Source organism: Gorilla gorilla, chromosome 12, assembly GCF_029281585.2.
Source record: "Gorilla gorilla gorilla isolate KB3781 chromosome 12, NHGRI_mGorGor1-v2.1_pri, whole genome shotgun sequence".
In the NCBI taxonomy this organism is placed as follows: domain Eukaryota; kingdom Metazoa; phylum Chordata; class Mammalia; order Primates; family Hominidae; genus Gorilla; species Gorilla gorilla.
Window position 1 is genome coordinate 93,068,700 of NC_073236.2, and position 21,460 is coordinate 93,090,159.

Genomic DNA, 21,460 nt, shown 5'->3' on the forward strand with positions numbered 1-21,460 from the left:
ACGGAAGACACAACACCAGGTCACTCCCTCATTCTCCTCTTCATTTGGTCCATGGATACACCCCAACGACCACTATACTTTATTCTCACACTACTCATGGTGAGAACTAATACAAGTTTATGAAAGAAGGAGGCCTTCTCGGGAGGGGATACGCATTTAATGCTAGCCAGCGACAGCACAGGAAGTTCAGTTTTCAAGCTCAGCCATTTAAACTATTTAATTCTGTCCAAACAGTTCCATATGCATTGGGTTAGACTGCACCATATGAAACAGCCTATTTTCAACCGTGATTGGCTTACAAAGAGGCAAATCATAGTAGAAACCGCATTGCTTTCAGAACGACTTGGTAGAAGAAACATGGAGATCAGATTCTGGGGTTCTGAATTCAGCTCTCAACACTGAAAATCACTTTCATTGACTCATTCAATAAATATTTAGCTTATATCATACGCAAGACTGTGAGGAATACTAAGATGTGTGAAATACAGTTGCTGCCTTCTTCAGGCCCACAGCTTACTTGGGGAGATAAAATTCACCAACAAAACACTATAATCCAAGGCAGAGTATGATGGCACCAAACTTGCCCATTTTTTTAATTAACTGCATTTCGAGCAAGAGAAATTACTTCCTGCTGTAATAATCAGGAAGGCAATATAGAAGACAGGACAGTTGAGCTTGGGATTAAAGGATGATTAAGTTTCATTAAGCAGAGAGTTGGGGGAGGGTGGTTCAAGCCAGCGACAAGGCAGGAGCCAGGGTGCAGAGGCTGGAAGCACAGTGCTATTTTGGTTTGGCTGGACAGATGGTTTGCGTGGGCAGACTATGCGAGATAAGACAAGAAGCCTGTTTCTTCCATGCCATGTAGTAGGCACGTTTTCATTTGAGTTGGTACATTGAATAAATGAAATAAGAAAGATCAGTAGAAAGAATCCCAGAATGGAAATCAGGAGACCAGATGTCAGCTTTGTCACCAATTCTCTGGGCTTCTTCAGAGAAGTCACTATGGGGCTGTATTGTTCTAGTTTGTCAAATGCAGGTAATTTGACTAATCTCTACGTGGTCCAAAGAGGTACAAAGATAAAATGAACAATGATAAAGAAAACTCTCTGAAAAGGAAAACTGGTATGCCATTTCCCCTAACACGAGTTGTTATGGATTAAAGTTAAGTTAGACATTCTTGGTAACAACAAACATATGTACCTTCTGCTTAGAGTACTTATTGCATGGTAATCTAATTTGTCAGTAACAGGCAATTGTGATCACCTGGGTCAACCAAGAATACAACAAACTCTCAAAGATGGAGGCATGGACAAAGACAGGGTGGAAATAGCTGCTCAATATCAAAGGAAAGGCCCATCATGGTACCTGGGGAGAAACCAGGGGAGGAAGCCTCCTGGAAGTAGGAGACTGGATGGAAGAATTCCTTGAGCCCCAGGAATGTTATCAGACAGCAGAAACCTCCTGGTGTCCTTCCAGTCTACCCTTGCTCCAGCAGCTCATAATCCAGGCACAGGTTGCCGATGCAAAGCAGGAAGAAGTGCTCTTTTCTTTGCCAGTAACCTATCTGGAACTCATCTACAGTGCCAGCCAGCCATCAGGGCAGCATGGGTGTGCCTCCATCACAGCTTCTTGGGTGAGTCCTGCTCTTTTTAGCCAATTTTCCTCCCCTCTTAGGTCCTGGGATGGACCCTACCAGAATAGGCCTGCATTTCCAAAACAGGATTTGTTTTGACAGATTCTCCTCTGCTGACTCTAATCCGGTCAGATGCCTGCTGAGACATTTCCTATGCAGGTCCCAGGGACTGTGGCTTCTTTTGGTGTTTACATTCTGTGGATTTGAGAAGGCTACCAGGTAGACTGACCCATCTGTGTGGCACTGCCACCAAAGCCACAGGGAACAGCAGCCATTTTCTGGGGAATTGTCCTTGACACTCCTGATCAGTCACTGACATCTGTCTGATCAGTGACCAGATGAGCTCATTTTCCCCAGTGCAGTGAGTTGTCCTAGAAAATCCAGGCCAAACCCCTAGGAGGCAGAACCTCAGGGAGTCCAGTTTCTGCACAGAGTACCTCCCCAGGCATCTGCTTTCTAAGTTTGGAGTCTCCATCTTACTAGAGCTCACAGGCAGTTTCAGGAAAGGAAATGAAGACTGGGTGGCCATGGAATTTGGAATTGCGCAGATGTGGGGCATTGCTCCACACCGTAGGCATCTGCTTCTTCTGTTCCCTGGGCAAGGTGATTTGGGGCCAGTCTCAGGTGTCTCTGATTGGGAGAGCCCCATGCTCCTTCATTCAACCTGCGTCACATCATGGAGAAGCAGGAGTTGCAAGGGGAGAAGTCCAACCACAGTAGGAAAGTACTAATATCATGCAGAAGAGCAATGCTGCCGCTTACCAGGTATAGGTATGATGAAAACAACCAATGTTGCTGCATACAGAGACTTAGAGCAAAACAGCACTTGTCTGGACCCCTTGGGAAAGTTTCTCTTAAAATTCAAGTGAGCAAGAAACATCCAGTCCAAGGAAATTCTCCACCACGTACGTTTTCTGGTCTGGAACAGAATACCAAAAACTCTCCTTTATGTCTGGAAGTAAAAATTACCTGTCATTTCCTTGCATGCCTGTCACTTACAACATAATTTCAGGAAGATTGGCTGGTGCTCATGGTGTGCTTCTGCTACCACGAGGTGGATGAGTTTCAGAAGAGTATTGTTTATAGCATTTGAGAATCTTCCAGTGTTCTATTATCGTAAAAGGAGATAAAATAAAGGTTAGGCCTGAGTTATAACTCCAAGTCGACATGAGCCCAACGTTGAGCTATTAACAGGGCTGGCATTTCACAGCAGAGCTGCCATAAGCGGGATCAACATTAATTAATAATACCTTGGCATATAGCAGGGAATTGTTTGGCAGCTCAGAAAGCCCTTGTCAAGACAGGCAAAGGTCTAAGCCTTAAGGCTGTAGATCTGCATGCTGAACCATCCAGAGAACCAGGGTGGAATTAGGTCTCTGAGTGATAGGGATAACGATGCTCTTGTGACTCCTGAGGACATAGTGAGATCGGGCAGTTGGGAGTGCATGGATATGCTGCATAAGGATGTATCACCACGTGTTTACAGTCTATAGACTTATGTATGTGATTATTCATGGCTTGTTTTCGTACAATGATACATAGTTACAGTAGATATTTGTGTATTGGGTGTTATTATTTTCCACGAATGTAGACTAGGCCAAATATTTTCTATTCCTCAATCAAGGTACACTTGGAGAATTGACTGGATGTGTCAGATTTTCATTTCCTGACACATACTTTCTAGATATGTGTCCGCATAGCTTCACTGAAGTAGAATTCTAACAGCCACAGAATTGAAATTGGAATGGCTGGGCAAGATCTGTACCTGGGCTTCCTTGTGTATGACTATTGGATTGGAAAGGGTTTTCTCTTTTAGCAACCTTTTTCCTTCCAAATAACCCTGACCTATTCTGTTCACTCCTTCACTGTGTCTGCTCAATATTTTTAGACTCCTTTCCCTTGGAACTTTCTAGCACATGGTGCTCTGTGACTATTCTTTTCTGGTAAGCCAAAAGCTCGCCAGCACTAGGACCTACCTATGCCTCATAAGTTGGGATTTCCTAAGAGCAGGAAGGGTTTCTCTCCTTTTTGACCATGGGCACTCTTGGGGTAGAGGCTCCTGCCTCTCACCTCCCCTCAGGGCCTTTGGAGAAGGGGCTGCAGTTGGCTGACTCAGTTCAGGTTACCATTCAGCCACGTGGTTGCAAGGGACCTGCAGGCCAGTAGACCTGTCTTCACAATAAAGAATTCTGTCACGGCCAGAGCAGGTTTACAGACCGTGGAATTTTCAAGTGGCTCAGTGGGTCTGTTCCTTCTCCCCCCTCTCTCTCTCACATACTCTCTCTGTCCCTTCTCTCTGTCTCATGCTGATTTTCCATAACTTAGCCTGAAATCCTTGAATATAAGAGACAATCTTCCACATCTGACTTGTACATTTTGTGTAAGCTAAAATTAAACAAAACCAAAAAGTAAAATATATTGCAAATCCCTGGCATTGCCCTGGAGTCCCTGTAGCGGGTGGCATCATTGTCAGCTGGTGAATTTGGGAGGTGGGGAGTGGGGTGATGATCAGATGCCTGTTAGTTTTGGAGGCTCTTCTCTGAGCTCCACTATATCATATAGCTCAAAATTATTTGGATCCACTTTGGGGCAACTGCTTGGCCTAGAATGTTCCCCAAGTGCTTTTTTTTTTTTTTTTTTAAAGAAATGAATTGGCTGTATTTCACAGAGTAGAGTTAGTGTTTTTAAAAGTCTGAAAAATGATATCCAGATGTTCAACACAAAGTTGGGGGGTGGGGGCTTTCCTCCAATTCCAAGCCTGCCACAGTGATCCTTATTTTGGTTCCTCCCATCTGGACAGCTGCCCCGAGCTCTCTGGGGGGCTACCTTGGGAGACCGCCCGGGAGCTCCAACTGGCCCCAAACCTAAAGAAGGAAGGCGGGCCATCTGGAATGCATCGTCCAGATCGGCTCCACGCTGCCCAGGCACCCTGACAGCTTTTTGGGACTGCGCGAAGCTTGGATTTAATCCATCAGGCTCTCTCTCCAGTCGGAGGCCTCCAGACTTCTCTTTGTCTCCTTCCAGCATTTGGATTCCATAGAGGCATAATTAGACCTGCTAGTCACTTCCAAGTTTGGCTTTCTCAGGAAAAGGACCAAGGTGTACTCTGAGAGACACTGTCCAGCAGCCCTTGGGCTGGGAACAAAGGAAGGGGAATGGTTTAGGCAAGAACCTTCTCGCCATCTCCTTTTATTCCCACTGCAACATCTCAACCATCCACTTCAGTCCAATGATCGACGCTTATTTGGAAAGGAGAAAGAAAATTTGTCCAGGATACTATGGGGAGCCTTACAAAAAATGGCAACCTGACTTTCCATATCATTTCCACACCATGGAAGGCCTGGCTGGGAGAAATAAAGGGATGAAAGTTATGGGAGAGAAAGGGGTTAGGAAGACATTTAGAACTGTCCTCAAACCAAATTTCAAAAAACGATTGAGGGTTTCACATTTTAAAAACCCATACACTCCTGTAAACTATTGATGGATTTATTGCAAATTATTTTTCTAGGGCAATAAACACTTTGTTAGTATGCGAAAAGTACTGACCTGTTCCTTTACAAAATCTAAACCTTCTCCCTCTCACTTTGTTTCTACTTCTGATTTGTTTCTTCATAGACAAGACAAAAGATTATTTCCCCCAAACTTCTGACCAAGGAAGCACAGATACCAAGTTAATTGGATCTAAATGAAAGAGAATCTACCGGTTGGGTGCAGTGGCTCATGCCTGTAATCCCAGCACTTTGGGAGGCTGAGGCAGGTGGATCACTTGAGGTCAGGAGTTTGAGACCAGCCTGGCCAACATGGTGAAACCCCATCTCTACTAAAAATATAAAAATTACCTGGGCATGGTAGTGGGTGCCGGTAATCCCAGCTATTCGGGAGGCTGAAGCAGGAGAATCGCTTGGACCTGGGAGGCGGAGGTTGCAGTGAGCCGAGACTGTGCCACTGCACTCCTGCCTGGGCGACAAAGGGAGACTCCGTCTCAAAAAAAAAGAAAGAAAGAAAGAAAGAAAGAAAATCTATGTCTCACATCAGGCTAGTTTTCTCAAATGGCTAGAGTGTGCTGACAATAAATTCCAGAATTATCCAGTACTGTCATCTAAGAGTTGCCTTTGAAGCCTCTAGGATGTTTGGCAAACATACTAGAGCAAACTAGGTGTATGCTTCATGCATCTACTCAAGTCACCCATCTGCCAGCTGCCAGTTGCATTAAGCTCTCCTTGCTTCCTCTTCCAGCCCCATTTCCAGCCACTGCTCACTCCTCCAGGTTCACCACCTAGAACTAGCAGAGTGCAACCTAGAACCAAGTTACAATGCTGCTAGCTACACGTAGGTCTCAGCAGAGGTGAGTGGAGCAAGCCACACTTCTATATATGGCCCTGCTCTTTCACCTTCCCCCCCAACACATGCCACCACCACAAAAGCTATACAAATGTATCAAGATTTGGAGCAAGAAGGAGGTCATATTGTTCTACAGTGGACAAATTAAAATTGAGCGGCGAAAGTCCTCTGGCTATTCCATATAGGGAATTTTTTATTCTGCTTTCCCCATCTATGTTCCAGCCGCCTGTATCATTCAAACTGCTCCAATCTTCTCCAAGACTCTCTGTTGTATTTTCTCCATTACCGCCAGTATCTACCAATTATTTATGCAGAACAATTGAGCCAACCCTTTGTCTCCTTCCAGATGACCACCTCCCATATCGAAAGAGACCTGCAAACTATTACAACAGACAGGTTAGTGTACTCCTTCCCCATGCTGGAAAAAAATCACTTGAAGCACTTGTCCTCTGCAGGACATCTTTGTGCTAGATCTCACTGGCAGATGAAGGCATGTGGCCAGGGTGAGGTGGGGCTGGGGAAGTGATCCAGTGCAGAAGTTGGCCCTGGAAGTGCCAGTGACAGGTAGACAAGCATCTCAAGGTCAATCTCAGCTTTGATTTCATACCAGGTTGAGCCTGAGGTTTCTAATCTGGCAGGCAGAGCATAGCCCAGGGAATTCGAGACGCAGTCAGAGCTCAGAAAGCCTCTGGGTGGGCAGATACCACATGGGCGGTTGACCCGTGGGCTGCAGGACTCAGCAACCAAGTTTGGGTATAGACCAACACTCCAGTTCAGGAACGAAGACCAACAGCAGTAGAGTCTCCTATCATGGGATCATCATTCAGAGTGGAGCTCTAACCTCAGCAGAGGATTTAGGTGCTAGGCAGAATAATGAGCTGAAATGTCCGACATCAAGGTCAAAGCCTCAGGAGAACATGGAGAATGTAGAAAGAGCTATATATAACTCAGGGCCAATATGCACACCCAGTAGTCACTACAAAGGCCTCAGATCTCCAATTCATTTACCAGCAATAACCCTTGGACAGTAACATAGACACCAGGTGCTTAGGCACCTGGCTGTGGGGCATGACCTGATTCTAAGCCCCACTGGTTGGTGGGTGAGTGGGCTGGGCTAGGCTATTTCTGTCCTGAGCCAGCAGGGCGGGCTCTGTTGGACTAGGGAAGGCAGAGGAAGAAGAAACCATGCAGGGAATGGTAATCTTCAACCATGAAGGATAACATGTTTATTATTAGCATAGCAACTCCCTGGCATCCTGGCCAGGTACCAGCCAGATGTGGTGGAGAAAGCACCAGATGAGGAGTCCAGAAGTCCCTGTTCTAGTCTGGCTTTAGCCAGTAACCAGTTGTGGGTGCCTGAGCATGTATTTTCATTAACTGTTGGGCTTTTGGGCTTCAGTTTCCTCATTTTTGAAATCAGGAGGTTAGATTAAATCACTGGTTTTCAAAATGTGATCCTCAGACTGGCAGCACCAGTGTCACCAGGGAGCATATGGGAAATGTAAATGATCGGGCCCTGCCCCAGACCACCTGAATCAGAAACTCTGGGGGTGGAACCCAGTAACCTGTGCTTTAACATGCCTCCGGGGGTTCTGATCTACAACAAGGTTGGAGACTCAATAGGCTAAATAATTTCTAAGTCATCATCTGTTAGGAGAGATGAAATCAATCTCTCCATTTCTCTATGTCTTCTCTCTCTCTCTTTTCACACACACACACACACACACACACACCCCAAGCCACATATAACTTGGCCAGTAAGACAACCCATCTTCTAAAATCTTGCAGTTAAAAGCCCTATGAGCAGGTCTTGGCTGCATGTACCAGAGACCCAGCTCACAGCTTCTCTCTCCTCAGCCTGTCCCTGAAACCAGAGCCTGCCTCTGCAAGGGCTACATTAGCGTTCTAGCCAGCAGGAGGCAAAGTGTACAATAAATTCTTGTCTCTTCTACCTCCTGCCCAATTAGCCAGAGGTAAGATAGGAAGATTTACTTTTTTCCACAAGCAAGGTCACAACCTGAAGTCGTAATAGAAGCCAGTTTCCATCCTGGCTCTCCTGAGGCTGCGGCAGCGGATTGGCTGACACGCAGATGGCTCTGCCTGGTAGCAGGGATTTAATAGGCAAAGCGATGCAGGGAGGAGAACCGAAAGGGAAGAATAGCTGTGCTAAGCCTGTTGCCTTCTGGTTAAAAAAAATTTATAGATCTATTTATAACCTGCCTTGCTCCACAAAGGATTTGAGGCTGCTGCCTTCTTGTTGGGAATTCCTTGATGCCAATGCCTGGCATCTGATACCATGGACTTCCTGGCCCGCAGCAAGGGGCCAAGTCTTCCTTGTTCAAGAAACCTCTGTGGAGGATAGAATGGCTACTCCTCCCAGTCTGTTGTAGAATATTCATCTTCCTGCTCATCCCCTTCCTTCTGCCTGCCTCCCCTCGGAGAAGATATGGTCACCATGATCCTGTCTGGTTTTTGTTTTTAAATGATATAACCTGACTCCTGGCTTTACATTTTTCCATTCGGGCCAAATAAACAAGATCCGCAAGGAAAATGTTCAAAAGCCCAGTTTGAGGAGTGGTTGTCAAAGGTCTACACATAAAGGGAATTCTTCACCTTTCCTCAGTGATTTATTCCTATGGGAAATATGCCAACCGATCAATCATCTGTTGGATACATACTCTGAGTTGATTTGGGTTGGCAGGGGGCATGGAAATAAGTTAATACACATTAAATGCTTAGAAGAAAGCCCGGCCCATAGTAAAAGCTCAATAAGTGTTATCTTAAATGAACAACAAAACCAAACAACTAAAATAAACCCCAGTAATGAACATGGATTTGTACTGAAACCACCTAAATTCCCTTTGGGAAAAAGCAGGCTGGAGCTATGGATTCAGCTAGGTTTGTCTCTTTGTGATACTAATTGATCCCTGTGAGTCTGAATTCCCAACTCTGGCCTCTTTTCCATTTTCACTTATCTTCTTAGCCTAGAGTAATATTTAACAATTAAGTCCTTCGTAGCTTTTTTCCTCTTTCAGAATAATTCCATTTCCTTAATAAACCTCCCAAAGGAGGCTTATGATAAAGGTTTAGTACCTTTGTGATGTCCTTGGGCCACTAGGATAATAGTAAGCAGAGACTGCCACCCATCATGTTTTGACATTGGCTGAGCCTACCTACATGGGGTGGTCTTGCCCTGGACTGCAGATGTGCTGTGGTCTCTGACACTGCTTTGCATGGTCTGGCCCCTACTCTGCCCCAGCATTGCTGCACCGGCATTGTTGATCTGCACGTAGATGCTCATCCCTGCCCTTGCTGTTTACCCATGACACTGCCTGCTCAGGCTCTTTTTGGAATCTGATAAATCATTTAAAAAACTTCACAGGGAAGAGTCAACAGCAAAGAATAGACAAGATACTTCTAAAGAAGAAAAAAGGACTTATCCTGACAGATATCAAGACTTATTTCTAAGCTATAGAAATGGGAACTGTGGGCTGGGAACGGTGGCTCATGCCTGTAATCCCAGCACTTTAGGAGGTGGAGACAGGCAGATCATGAGGTCAGGAGATCAAGACCATCCTGGCAAACATGGTGAAACCCCGCCTCTACTAAAAATACAAAAAATTAGCTGGGCGTGGTGGCACGTGCCGGTGGTCCCAGCTACTCAGGGGGCTGAGGCAGGAGAATCGCCTGCACACAGGAGGCAGAGGTTGCAGTGAGCCGAGATCACGCCACTGCACTCCAGCCTGGGTGACAGAGCGAGACTCCATCTCAAAAACAAAAAAGAAAAAAAAAAAAGAAATGGGAACTGTGTTGTTGGTGCAGGGACATAAAAATACACCAGTGGGATAGAAGAGAGAGCCTAGAAACAGACCCACATATTTATAAACACGTGGCAGAGGAGGCAGTAAAGATGCGCAAGCGGGGCTGGGCGTGGTGGCTCACACCTGTAATCCCAGCACTTTGTGAGGCTGAGGTGGGGGTGGATCGCTTGAGCCCAGGAGTTCAAGACCAGCCTGGGCAACATGGTGAAACCCGGTCTCTACAAAAAATACAAAAATTAGCTAGGTGCGGTGGTGGGTGCCAGTAGTTCCAGCTTCTTGGGAGGCTGAGCTGGGAGGATTGCCTGAGGCTGGGGAGGTTGAGGCTGCAGTGAGCCATGTTCATGCCACTGCACTCCAGCCTGGGCAACAGAGTGAGACTCTGTTAAAGAAAGAAAGAAAGAGAAAGAAAGAAAGAAAGAAAGAAAGAAAGAAAGAAAGAAAGAAAGAAAGAAAGAAAGAAAGAAAGAAAGAAAGAAGGAAGGAAGGAAGGAAGGAAGGAAGGAAGGAAGGAAGGAAGGAAAGAAAGAAAAGAAATAAAGAAAGAAAGGAAAGACAGATGGGCAACGGGGCTGATAGTCTATTCAATGAATGCCACTGGAAACTTGGTTTCCATGAATATGAAAAAAAATGAATCCCTGCCATATACAAAAAAATGAAACTTAAATGTAAAAGGCACAATTTTAAATATCTTTTAAATGAAACTACAGAAAAACTTTAGGAATTCAGCATAGGAAAGAAAGTCTCTGATAAGTCACAAAAGACACAAACCAGAAAGGAAATGGTTAATACATTTTCTCCATTAAAATTTTAAATGTATATTCATCACAATTCATTTTTAAAATAGTGAAAAGACATGCCACAATCTGGGAAAAAATATTTGCAGTTTATGTAACTGGCAAAGGGTTAACATCTAGAATATATGAAGGAAACCAATGAATCAATAAGAAAAAATGAAACACTGCAATAGGAAAGTGGACAAAAGACACAAACTGGCATTCACAGAAAAGAAAACCAAATGGGCAGTGAAGAAGTGGAAAGATGCTCAACCTATCAGTAATAAGCAAAACGAAAATCAAATCTACAATGAAATACATTTTCCATACCTACCAGACAGGCAAAAATTTAAAAAGTCCAGCAATAACAAATGCTGGAAAGAATGTGGAGCAACCAGAACTCTCAAATCCTATTGGTATGAAAATAAGTTGGTATCATTACAGGAAAACAATTTGGCATTTTCTAGTAAGGAGAAAAATAGGCATACCCTACAATACAGCAATTTTACTCCCAGGTTGGTACCCTAGAGACTCTGTATATGTATATGTATGTGTATATTATGTATATGTATATCTATGTCTTTACCAAAAGATATGTACAAGAATATTTTGTGCCATGTGTTCAAAATAACCAACCCAAATATCTATCCCCACCACTAAACAAACTTGTTAATTTGTATATGTTCATCCAATGCAATACCATATGGCAGTAAAAATGAACAATAACTACAAGCTTCAATATGGGTGAATCTCACAAATATTGACAAAGGCCAAGAAAAAGAAAAATATACTGTGTTCCTTCACTTAAAGATAAAAACCTGACAGAACTAAAATATTGTTTATGGACACAGTATATTGTTATATTATTCACTATATGTTTAACTAATACATATACTATAACAATATGTTGCATAACATATTGTTATATATGTTAGTGTCTTGGCAAGAAAGAGATAGCACACTGGAAATGGGTGACTAAAGAGAATGTATTAGAGGGAACTACAAAATATAAGTTGGGTTAGGGTATACATTCCTAATAAGGTCAGTATCACCCTCAAGGGGTGAAATTGCTTTTTAGTGGGCAAAATATAGTATTCTTGTCATATATAAAACACAAAGATATCTACAGTACATCAATAGATCAACGGTATATGTGTGATATTAAAATTTCATGGCAGGGAGATGATTGGAGGAAAAAGTCTGAAAAGGGTATTTAGGGGAGTCATGATTTTTAAAAATGATTACGAAACACTAGGTTTGGGAAACCACCAGGGGATGGTTCAGCACCCTAGGGCTGGCAGAGCAGCCAGGAAGCTTTACCATCACTAGACCTGAAGGAGCTGGGGAGGGCAGGGAAAGGGCTGCAGGGTGGAGAGGGCTACCTGCCAGAACCAAGAGTGACCTTGGTAGATGAATGCAGCCGATTCATGGTGGGTGCCCCAGCAGAGAGGGAGCAGGGGAGCAGACACCCTGGCCTCATTCTCATCCTCTGCTTTCCTGTCAGTGTTTCACTTTGGCCAAACCCACCACGAAGCCAAGGATCAAGAGAGCTCCCTGGTGCAGTCCAGATGGGCCAGCCTCATGGGACACACGGCAGTATGGAGAAGCCTGGAGACGGAGCTGGAGGGGCAAATGGAAATTATTCAGCAGATGTATGTGGCAACATTGTAAAGGGTAAAGGAGTCATCAGCAGACATTTCAGCATCATGGTCGCCTCTGAAGGGTGACCTTCACGCTACCTTCGATAGCGGTGGTAATATTCTATGCCTTAAATTGAGTGGTGGGGCCGCAAGTGCTTATTTTATTCTTCTTCAGCAAGACACATATATTATTTACACTTATTTGCAGATAGAATCCATTTCATAGAATATTTTTAGCAAGTTAATATGGTAGTAACTAGGTAGGTGAGGTAAAATGAAAAGAGCATTCACTAGGCCTGGAGACAAAAGGTGGATAGAATCTAGGCTTTACCACTAAGTAGCTCAGATTAAGCAAATAAATAATCTTTGATGAACCCTGTCAGAGGCTGGGGAACCACTGTCCCTAGCCTCACCTGAAATTAAGTACTGTTGTATCAGCAGCCTTTTTGGGGCCTAATCCTCAACTGAAAGTCAAGATATAGTACTCTTCTTACACGGTTGCTATGATTAAATTAAACTATATACAGGATATGAAATCATGTGCTACACTAACTGGTGCCTACTTACATATTTTTGCCTCTTCTCTATCCTACCTATGTCCTGTTGTGTATTTCTTTGCAAGTTCCTGTGCTCTGGCCAATCCAATCTCCCTGACCCCCAACACTGTCCCACTTGGTGCTATATCCAGACAGAAGTCCATGCCCCAAGTCCTTCCCCAGCCTGGTCCTCCCACGTGTCCATCAGCCTGGCTCAAGCCCCACCCTTCCAAGGTGCTCAGCACAGTGTCTCTGTAGTCCTTTACAAACTAGATGTTAATAAAAATAGGAGTTAAGGTATCATCACACACGCTCTCACTGAATGCAACTGGGGCCAGGCGCAGTGGCTCACACCTGCAATCCCAACACTTTGGGAGGCCGAAGGTGGGTGGATCACCTGAGGTCAGGAGTTCGAGACTAGCCTGGCCAACATGGTGAAACCTGGTCTCTACTAAAAATACAAAAATTAGCCAGGCATGGTGGTGCATGCTGATAATCCCAGCTACTCGGGAGGCTGAGGCAGGAGAATTGCTTGAACCCGGGAGGCGGAGGTTGCAGTGAGCTGAGATCGCACCACTGCACTCCAGCCTGGGTGACAAGAGCAAAACTCCATCTAAAAAAAAAAAAAAAGCAATTGGGACTGTTGACCAGTTAACAGACAATGAAACACACCAGCCTTCAACATCTTATTTTAACTTAAAATGTACAAATACGTGCTTCTTGGCCACTGTTTTGATGAAAGACCCAGGCATTTTATTTGTGCATGAGCTTGTCATCATCTTTCTTGCATCATTCCAGTTTCTGTAAGTTGGAGCAAGAACATAGTCAAGTGTTCTTGTCAAGTCTGTGACCTTGAGAAGTGCAAGAGCTTGCAACAGACCTGGTACCAGAAGGACTTTGTATTCCTAAGCACAGTGCTAACTGGAGTAGTGTCCTACAAATTTAGCTGAATTGCACAGAGCTTCTTGGATGGGGGCCGGAAGAGGATTGGGACAAGAACAAATAGGAGAAGCTGTAAGATATGGTGAGTGCCAAAGGAAACTCGTCTTAAATGATAACACTGCCTCTGGTGGTCAATCTCTAGATCAATAACTGGGCACAGTTTCACAGGTACCAAAGCCTTCCACCAGGTCTGTCCCTCTCATATTCAGTTGCTGAATCCTCTTTTCGGGTGTGTGTGTAGGGGCTGGGGTTTGGGAGGCTGGGGAGAAGAGGACAAGCATGGTGAGTGGGGCAGGCTTCACTTTCCCTCCTGAACTCAGCTTCCTTGGCATCTCTGTGCCATTCTTTGTCCACTCTTTGCTCCCAGGTAAGAATTCAGTTCTCAGCAATTTACAAAAGTCTTGACTTGGCCGTGGAATGCTGGCAAGCTCCAGTGGAATCAGAGACCTGAGCACAGTTCCCTAGGGCTGTTGAGGCTTCATGTGAGAGGCTTAGCAAATCCCAAGGGGAGAGTCAGTATACACACGTGCATATACATATGTGTGTATGTGTGAACAGGTATGTATGTGTGTGATTCTTCCCCCCACCTAAGCCAGGTGAGTAAAAACTGTGAATTGCAGGGATTAAAGAAATGCCCTTCCAGTTTATGGCCCCAGGAATTTCAAGGTGTGCACATGGTGGCTATAAATTATATTGTTTTTAATAAATATAATCTTATTTCCCCCACATGGACAAGGATCTCCCAGGGTGCAAGGGAGGCCAGGAAAGTCCAGCTTGTCTGGTGGGGATCAGTCCTTCCCATAGTGCAGCCAGCTATGGGGGGCATGTGGGCTGTGTAGGGAAAGATGGCCAGGTGGAGGCACGCTGGCTACAGTGGCTGCGGCAGAGGGTAGGCAGGGGTGGTGACATAGAAACCCAGGCCCCTTTAGCACTGTGTTTCTCATCCTCCTGTCCACCCACAGATACTGATTTAGGAGAGCTGGAGAATGGCTGTGAAACTGCTGCCTGGCAGGAAAAAGGAAGGGAATTCCTGAAGTGCTCCTGATTAGCGCTCCCAGAGTGTTAGTCATTTATTTCTTGTTAGCATGACTGGGTTCTTTAAAGATTTGGACTGGATGTGAAGAAGTCCTTTTTGAGAACAAGGGCAATTATAGCCTGGGTTAAAAGCTTGTAGGAGTTAGGACCTTCTAGGACAGGCTCCTGACATTAAAGATGTTCAAACTATAGCCCAGAGAGGTCCACTGACTTGCTCCAGGTCACACAGCTCATTGGATGGCATGCTTCATGTTTTTTTTTTTTAAAGACTGAAACATTCGGAAAAGTTTCATTGATTTTTACACTAAATGAAGAGCAAATTTGTAACTGGTTTCTTTGTTGACTAGCTTTGGAACTTTGGGCAGTGATTTTTAAAAACTTATTATTTTTTTGTAGAGGCAGGCTGGTCTCAAATCCCTGGGCTCAAGCAATCCTCCTGCCTTGGCTTCCCAGAGTGCTGGGATTACAGGCGTGAGTCACCGTGCCCAGACTGTGTAAGTGATTTAACCTCCATTTCCTCCTCTGTAAAATGGAGTAAATAACACCTCCCAAGATCATTGTGAGGATGCATAAGTTAACGTGTATGAGGCATGTATCTCAAGAACTCCAAGGACTCAATAAATGTTAGGTCTCCTTTCCTTCCCTCAGTATTCATTTTCTCCTCCCTGCCCTTTAAAATCACAGTAAACAAAAAATAAGTTCACAGCTGATTTCACAGGCAGGCTCACCTCAGTCCATATTGCAATGCAATGCAAATAGAGATGTCCTAGCCAGTTTGGGTAAGTCAGTGGCATAGTAAAAGGGATTGTGAGCAGGACGCTGAGAACAAGGGATGGGATTGGGTGGGGCGGGGATTGACTGAAGAGAAAAGGTCTCCAAAGGGAAGGTCGGAGGAGACTCTTACCAGTTACTAAAAAGATGTACTACAGAAGGACAGGCCTTGAGAGAGAGAAAGGGAGATGATAGTGACAGGACCAGAAGAGGAACTACTCAGATGTCATGGGTGGGAGTCCAATTAAGCAAGGAGGCCTGGGATGACTGTGGAGCCCACAGATCCCAGGAGCAAAACAAGCAGTCATTCAACTCCAGTCCCCCAAGGCAGACAGGTGAGCATCAAAGTGTGTGGGGATGCCTGGGGATGAAGCCCAAAGAAAGACACCTCCTTCCTCTGCAGCCATATGAGCTAAGGGAAGGATATGCCCGACCTTCTGCAGCGTTGGCAGAGGGGGCTTTGTCAGCTTCATATACCAGCTACCAAAGGAGTGATTCTAAAAACTGTTTTATGTTCATTACACTTCTTATTACAGCTCCTGTGCCAAAGATGCTTGGCAATGGAAAGCAGAGTGCTTGATTTGTGTAACAGATATTTTCACATGCAGCGTACAGAAACACAAAAACAAAAGTGTCATAAAATGTTTGATCTGGTCTTTTTGTAGCAGCAATGGAAAACACAAAGGTTTCATTATCATGATGTTCCCCTGTAGGGTGTGCAGAACACAACAGAACATGAGGGGAAGAGGGTGTTACTGCTGTGTAAAATTGGACTGAGGGAACACTGGAGCAGAAATGCAGACCTGAGTGCCCAGTGTGGGTGGCTCACCTTTCAAGCCCAATGGAAATCTAGCCTTTTCTTGGAAACTTTCCTAGCGAAATCTTAGAGGCACATGATGACTTTAGGGGTGTCTCTCCAGGTCACATCAGCCCTGAGGGGTAACCCAGTTTGTGCGGAACAATTCAATCACCTTTGGCCGCCTGGGTTCCCAGGTGCTCATTTCCTCGCACAGAAACCCCTCCTTACCATTGGAGGTAAATCTCCTTGTTGGGTTCCACCTGCCACATCCCAGCCACAACCTCAAGACCCAAGAAACCAGGGTTGAAATGCAAGGCACCAAGACTGCTGCAGCCATCATCCAAATCCTCCACACAGGCCAGGGGCTGCTAGGCACTGGCCCAAGGCAGGGTGTAGCATCCAGACAAGAGGGGAATGGAATTTGCCAGATAATGGATGCCAGTGATTTGAGGAAGGCAACAGCCAAGGGAGAAATGGAAATGCAAACCAGGTACTGTCCAACGCAGCCGTCTACCTGAAAGGGCTCAGGAGAGGGAATCCATTTGGAGGCAAAGCAGTACAGTCAGGTAGAATTCCCTGAGCCTGAGAGCACAGCTCCAGTCTCTTTTTAAGAGGTGGAAGAGGAGGAAAGGGATCATGGCTTGGCTGGATGATCACTGTCCACTCAATGCTTACTGCTGTTATCACTTGCCCTAGAGAAGAGTTCTTGTTCTCTCCCTGCTGCTAATTACAACTCTTAATAGGTTTCCAAAATGCAGCTAATACACCCTCTGATGAAAAATGTGGGGTGAGTTCCTAGGCCTTTGCCAAGAATCTAGAGCTATTAGTGAGTAGCATTGCTACATCTCTTATCAGAGATATTCCTTTCACCTCACCACAATTCCTCATCCCTGGCCAATCCTCTTTGCTGACAAGGTTCCCAGATTGGGGCTGATGGAGTGAATGGAATGTCTTGCCTGGAATCAGGGGGGCACAATAAAATAATAGAGCAGGTGAAGGGAGTGGGCTGAGGTCAGTGAGCCAAAGATGATCTAAATGGATGAAGTCAGGGAGATCATGTCAACAAACAGTGGTTTCAAGCTGGCAAGCAGGAGGGTGGTCATGGCAGAAATCTGGAACATGGGCTGGAGCCGCGGCCCTGCCCAGGCTTTCTGCAGCAGGAGTCAAGACGGGGCTGCACTGATGGCCCTCCACAACTGGCCCAGCCCTGGGCCTAGGTGTGGGCTTTTCCAGACACCTCAGCTCTCCTATCTCGGCTGCTGAGGGCTTCTTCCCAGAGATGAGGGCTTGCTCAAGGTCCCTCTTAGTTCAGGGAGTGAAAGCCTGGAGTTTGGGGGCCAACTGTCCATCCATCACGTCCTCCTCAGAATTTCTCTCCAAAGGCCTACAAAGTGTCTCATGCAAAACAGATTCTTCAGACCTGACCCCCTGTTCCTCAGTTCCTGTGGTATTTTATGTCCCCTGCCCCACCCTAGACTTTTACTACCTTGCACATTTGGCCATTTTCTTAAATTACCAGCTATATTTTTGGTAATTATAGCCCATGTATCTTATCACGCCAGTTACCTAGCGAGTGACTTTGGGTTTAAGTATGAGTGCTTAAAATGTTTCTGATCCTTTGCTAAGTGCTGTGTATAGACTATCCCATCTAATCTGCATAACAAATCTATGAGGAGATGTCACAACTTATTACCCTCATTCTTTTGAGAGGAACTAGGGACTAGAAATGTCAACAAACTTGCCCAAAGTTCTGGCTCGCTCTGTGAGTTGAGCAAGTTATAGCCACTGTGCGCCCCAGTCTCTTCATCTGTAAAATGGGGTGAATAACAGTGCCTACTTCATAAGATTGCCAGGAGAACTAGATGAACTAATGCATAAAGTGCTCAGGACAGCGCCAGGCCCATTGATGTTTGTACCTGGTTTGCATTTCCATTTCTCCCTTGGCTGCTGTCTTCCTCAAATCATTGGCATCCATTATTGGGCAAATTCCATTCCCCACCTTGTCTGGATGCTCCACCCTGCCTTGGGCCAGTGACTGTCTGTGTGGAGGGTTTGGATGATGGCTGCAGCAGCTTTGGTGCCTGGCATTTCAACCCTGGTTTCTTGGGTCTTGCGGTGGTGGCTGGGGTATGGCAGATAAATAAATGAACATCTAAGAGGCAGAGCTGGGTGTAATCCAGGGGGTTTGATTTCAGAGCATAAGTTCCTACCTACTACCTGTGACTTCTTTCCTTGTTGACTGTGTCTTGTTCTGTTTCTTCTGAAAGCTTTGGCTGGGACTTTGATTTTCATTTTACAGATGGAAAACTGAGCTATCATAGACATGATCCAGCCAGGGCCACACACCTGTTTCTCTTCCTGAGAATTCCATGGTGATACTTCCTATATTCATATGGACCAGGCACCATTCTGAGCACTTTACACGTATTAACTAACAGATCTCACGTGCAGTTTTAGGCACAAAGTGCTGCTATTTATCCCATTTTGCAGATAAGGAAGCTGAAGCACAGAGTGGCCTGATTCTGTGATCATACTTGTCCTCTGCCTGAGCCCTCCCTCAGAACTGGGGCCAACTATTTCTGCATGCAAGGCCTACAGCAGGTGCTCTAGGTTGGTAATCTAGGGACTGAGTAAAAGGTACTTGTTGTACCACACTTTGCCCACCTTTTCTGCATTGGTCTGTGGCCAAGGCCTCAAATTGACCCCAGATTTCAATAAGTGTTTCGGCCTAACTTCCACGGGTACATCAGATCCTCCCAGTCTGGCTCACTGCTAGGTGACCAATCGTCATAGTTTGCCATGAGAATGTCCCAGTTTTGAAGCTGAAAGTCCTGTGTTGCAGAAAACCTCTAAGTCCTGCAGCTATTTTCTGACCCAGCGATGTTCTGCTCCTTAGTGGTTATTAATCCTTGCAACTTCCTATAGATTTCCAGAGGATAACCTCTCTTCTCCAAATGATCCCCCAAATCATTTTAATTTAGCAGCAGCTGCAACACATTTTAAACCACAAGAGTATAAGCAACATTATTAGGGATACTCTCTTTCCTGATGAAAGGGATCTCTTGGGTTTACTTTCCTAAAATCACACCAGAGGAACATAACTAGCCAAGTCAGCAGTTTCCTCTCTGCCCTTCACACATGACCCACTGGGCTGTTATTTAATTTTCCCGCCCTCCCTCTGCATTTTCGTTTTCCCCAAGCACTTCTCCTAATGGTTTCCTTTCTGTCAAGGCAAGCAGCATAATGCAGAATAAAGAGATCTGGGCTTAGCATCTGGGAGACAGCTTCAGTAGAGGAAAGAGCATGGGCGCTGTGAGCAGAAAGATCTGGGTGTGAATCTTGACTCTGACATGCCGTTTTATGTCTTTGTACAAGTTACTTAACCTCATTGCACATTGCCTGTAAAAGGATAACATGAGAAAGTCCGCAGTGGTGTATGTAAAGTGACTTGCACAGAGTGGGATGTGATAGACGTTAGATGATTGATGAAACAGGCCTCAGTTCAAGATGGGAGCTCCTGACAGATTGGCAGGATCCTGATCCTGATGGGGTAAATGTGTCCAGGGAGGTGCCGCTGGGCGGCTGTTACCTGCCTGATGTGGTCTCCTGGCTGGATTCTATGCTTCTTACCTTTAATGTCACTTCCCTAGGGAAGCCTTATTATAAACTCACAGGCTACTGTACTCTTTCATAGTGCTTTTCATAAGTTGAATTCAAATTTTATTTCAGTAATTATTTTATTTCTATCTTCCCACCTGACCACAAACTCCCTAAAGGCAGGGACCATGATCTATCTTGTTCACTGTTGTAGCTTCAGCTGCCAAATCAGTGTGTGGCACACAGTAGGCATTCAATAAATGCTTGTTGAATAAAATGAATAAATTAAGTGGCCATTCAAAGGTACTGGAAGACAGAATTCCGTAAGGAAGCGTAGGCAGTAATACACCACTAGATGGCGCTAATGCCATGCATGTAAACTATCCCACCAGCTTTCTCAAACCAGAGTGATGGGTGGCTAACAGTCAATTTCTAATTTGACTTGGAAGTGGTTCTGCCGAGAGTGTAACATCTTGTACTGAGCACCATGCTAGGCAATTTACCAGTTACTACAATTCTTACAACAATCACAGAAAAAAGTAGCCCATTGTACAGATGATGAAATAAATTCCCAGTAATTTTAAGTAAATTTTCTAAAGAGACACAACTTGTAGGTGATGCAGTAAGACTCTGAACCCAGATCTGTTGGCCCCCAAGCTGTGTTCTTTCCAGAATATCTCAATGCTTCCACTTTAGTGGTCTAATGCAACCAATAAACAAGCTTCCTGGTGCGATAGGGCCCCCTTCCCACCCCCACAGTTGGTTATTTTATTACGTACCCAGTTAGAACTCTCCACACAGTCATTGATTTCTTAAAAGTCAACTTATAAGAAAGGGATAATAAAAGGCAGAATAGATTCAACGCCTCTTAAACCAGACTTTTACGTCTTGAGCTCCACTGATGAGCGAAGTGTAGCATTCTGAGGAAGGAGGAAATAATCTTTAACGTATCAATCACTCATCGATAGTTCTTCATTCAGCACCTCTGTTGCACACACAGGGCGGAGCAAACACAGATGGGCTTACAATCTGGTTGGGGACAGAAGACATGCACATATGGGACATACCAATATACAGCAGTACCTAAGTACCTTGTGGATGATATATACAATATGAGCACTAGGAATCCGGAGGCCAGAAAGATTCCTGTGACTGGGGTGGTCAGGGCTGACCCTCACAGAAAACACATTCAAGGAGACAGCAAGTCAACTAGTCCCTTTCTACTCAAGGTATAGACCAAGGGCAAGCGGCATTGATACCACCCGACAGCTTGTTAGCAATGCAGAATCTTGGGTCTCTTCCCTGACCTCCTGAACCAGAATCTGCATTTTAACAAGATATCCAGGTGATCTGCAATGTTTAAAGACTGTTGAGGATCCAGTGTTTGTATTCATATCTCTTTAAAATGAACGAACACTCTAATTTCACTGTTTAGTTTTAATTTGGCATTTTGATTTGCTTTTAGAAGAATGTACTAAATACTCTAAGCTTCTGCCATTCTTCACTCCAAGAATCTATGGAAAATCCTAATAGCTAAATCTTCTGTGGCCTGGTGATTTCTTAACTGGAAGA

General features: G+C 44.9%; 1 long non-coding RNA gene across 2 annotated transcripts in view; it reads right to left on the reverse strand.

Moving 5' to 3' along the window:
- Positions 1-202: 202 nt before the first annotated feature.
- Positions 203-21,460, reverse strand: part of LOC129531584 (uncharacterized) — a 31,426-nt gene continuing 10,168 nt past the window's right edge. Inside the window, exons 2-3 of one of the 2 annotated variants that reach the window (XR_008676855.2) lie at positions 2,633-2,741; positions 203-2,552 (exon numbers count right to left, since the gene is read on the reverse strand). This is a non-coding gene — a long non-coding RNA (uncharacterized lncRNA). The remainder of the gene's footprint in view (positions 2,553-2,632; positions 2,742-21,460) is intronic. The other variant, XR_010129983.1, reaches the window with a different exon arrangement.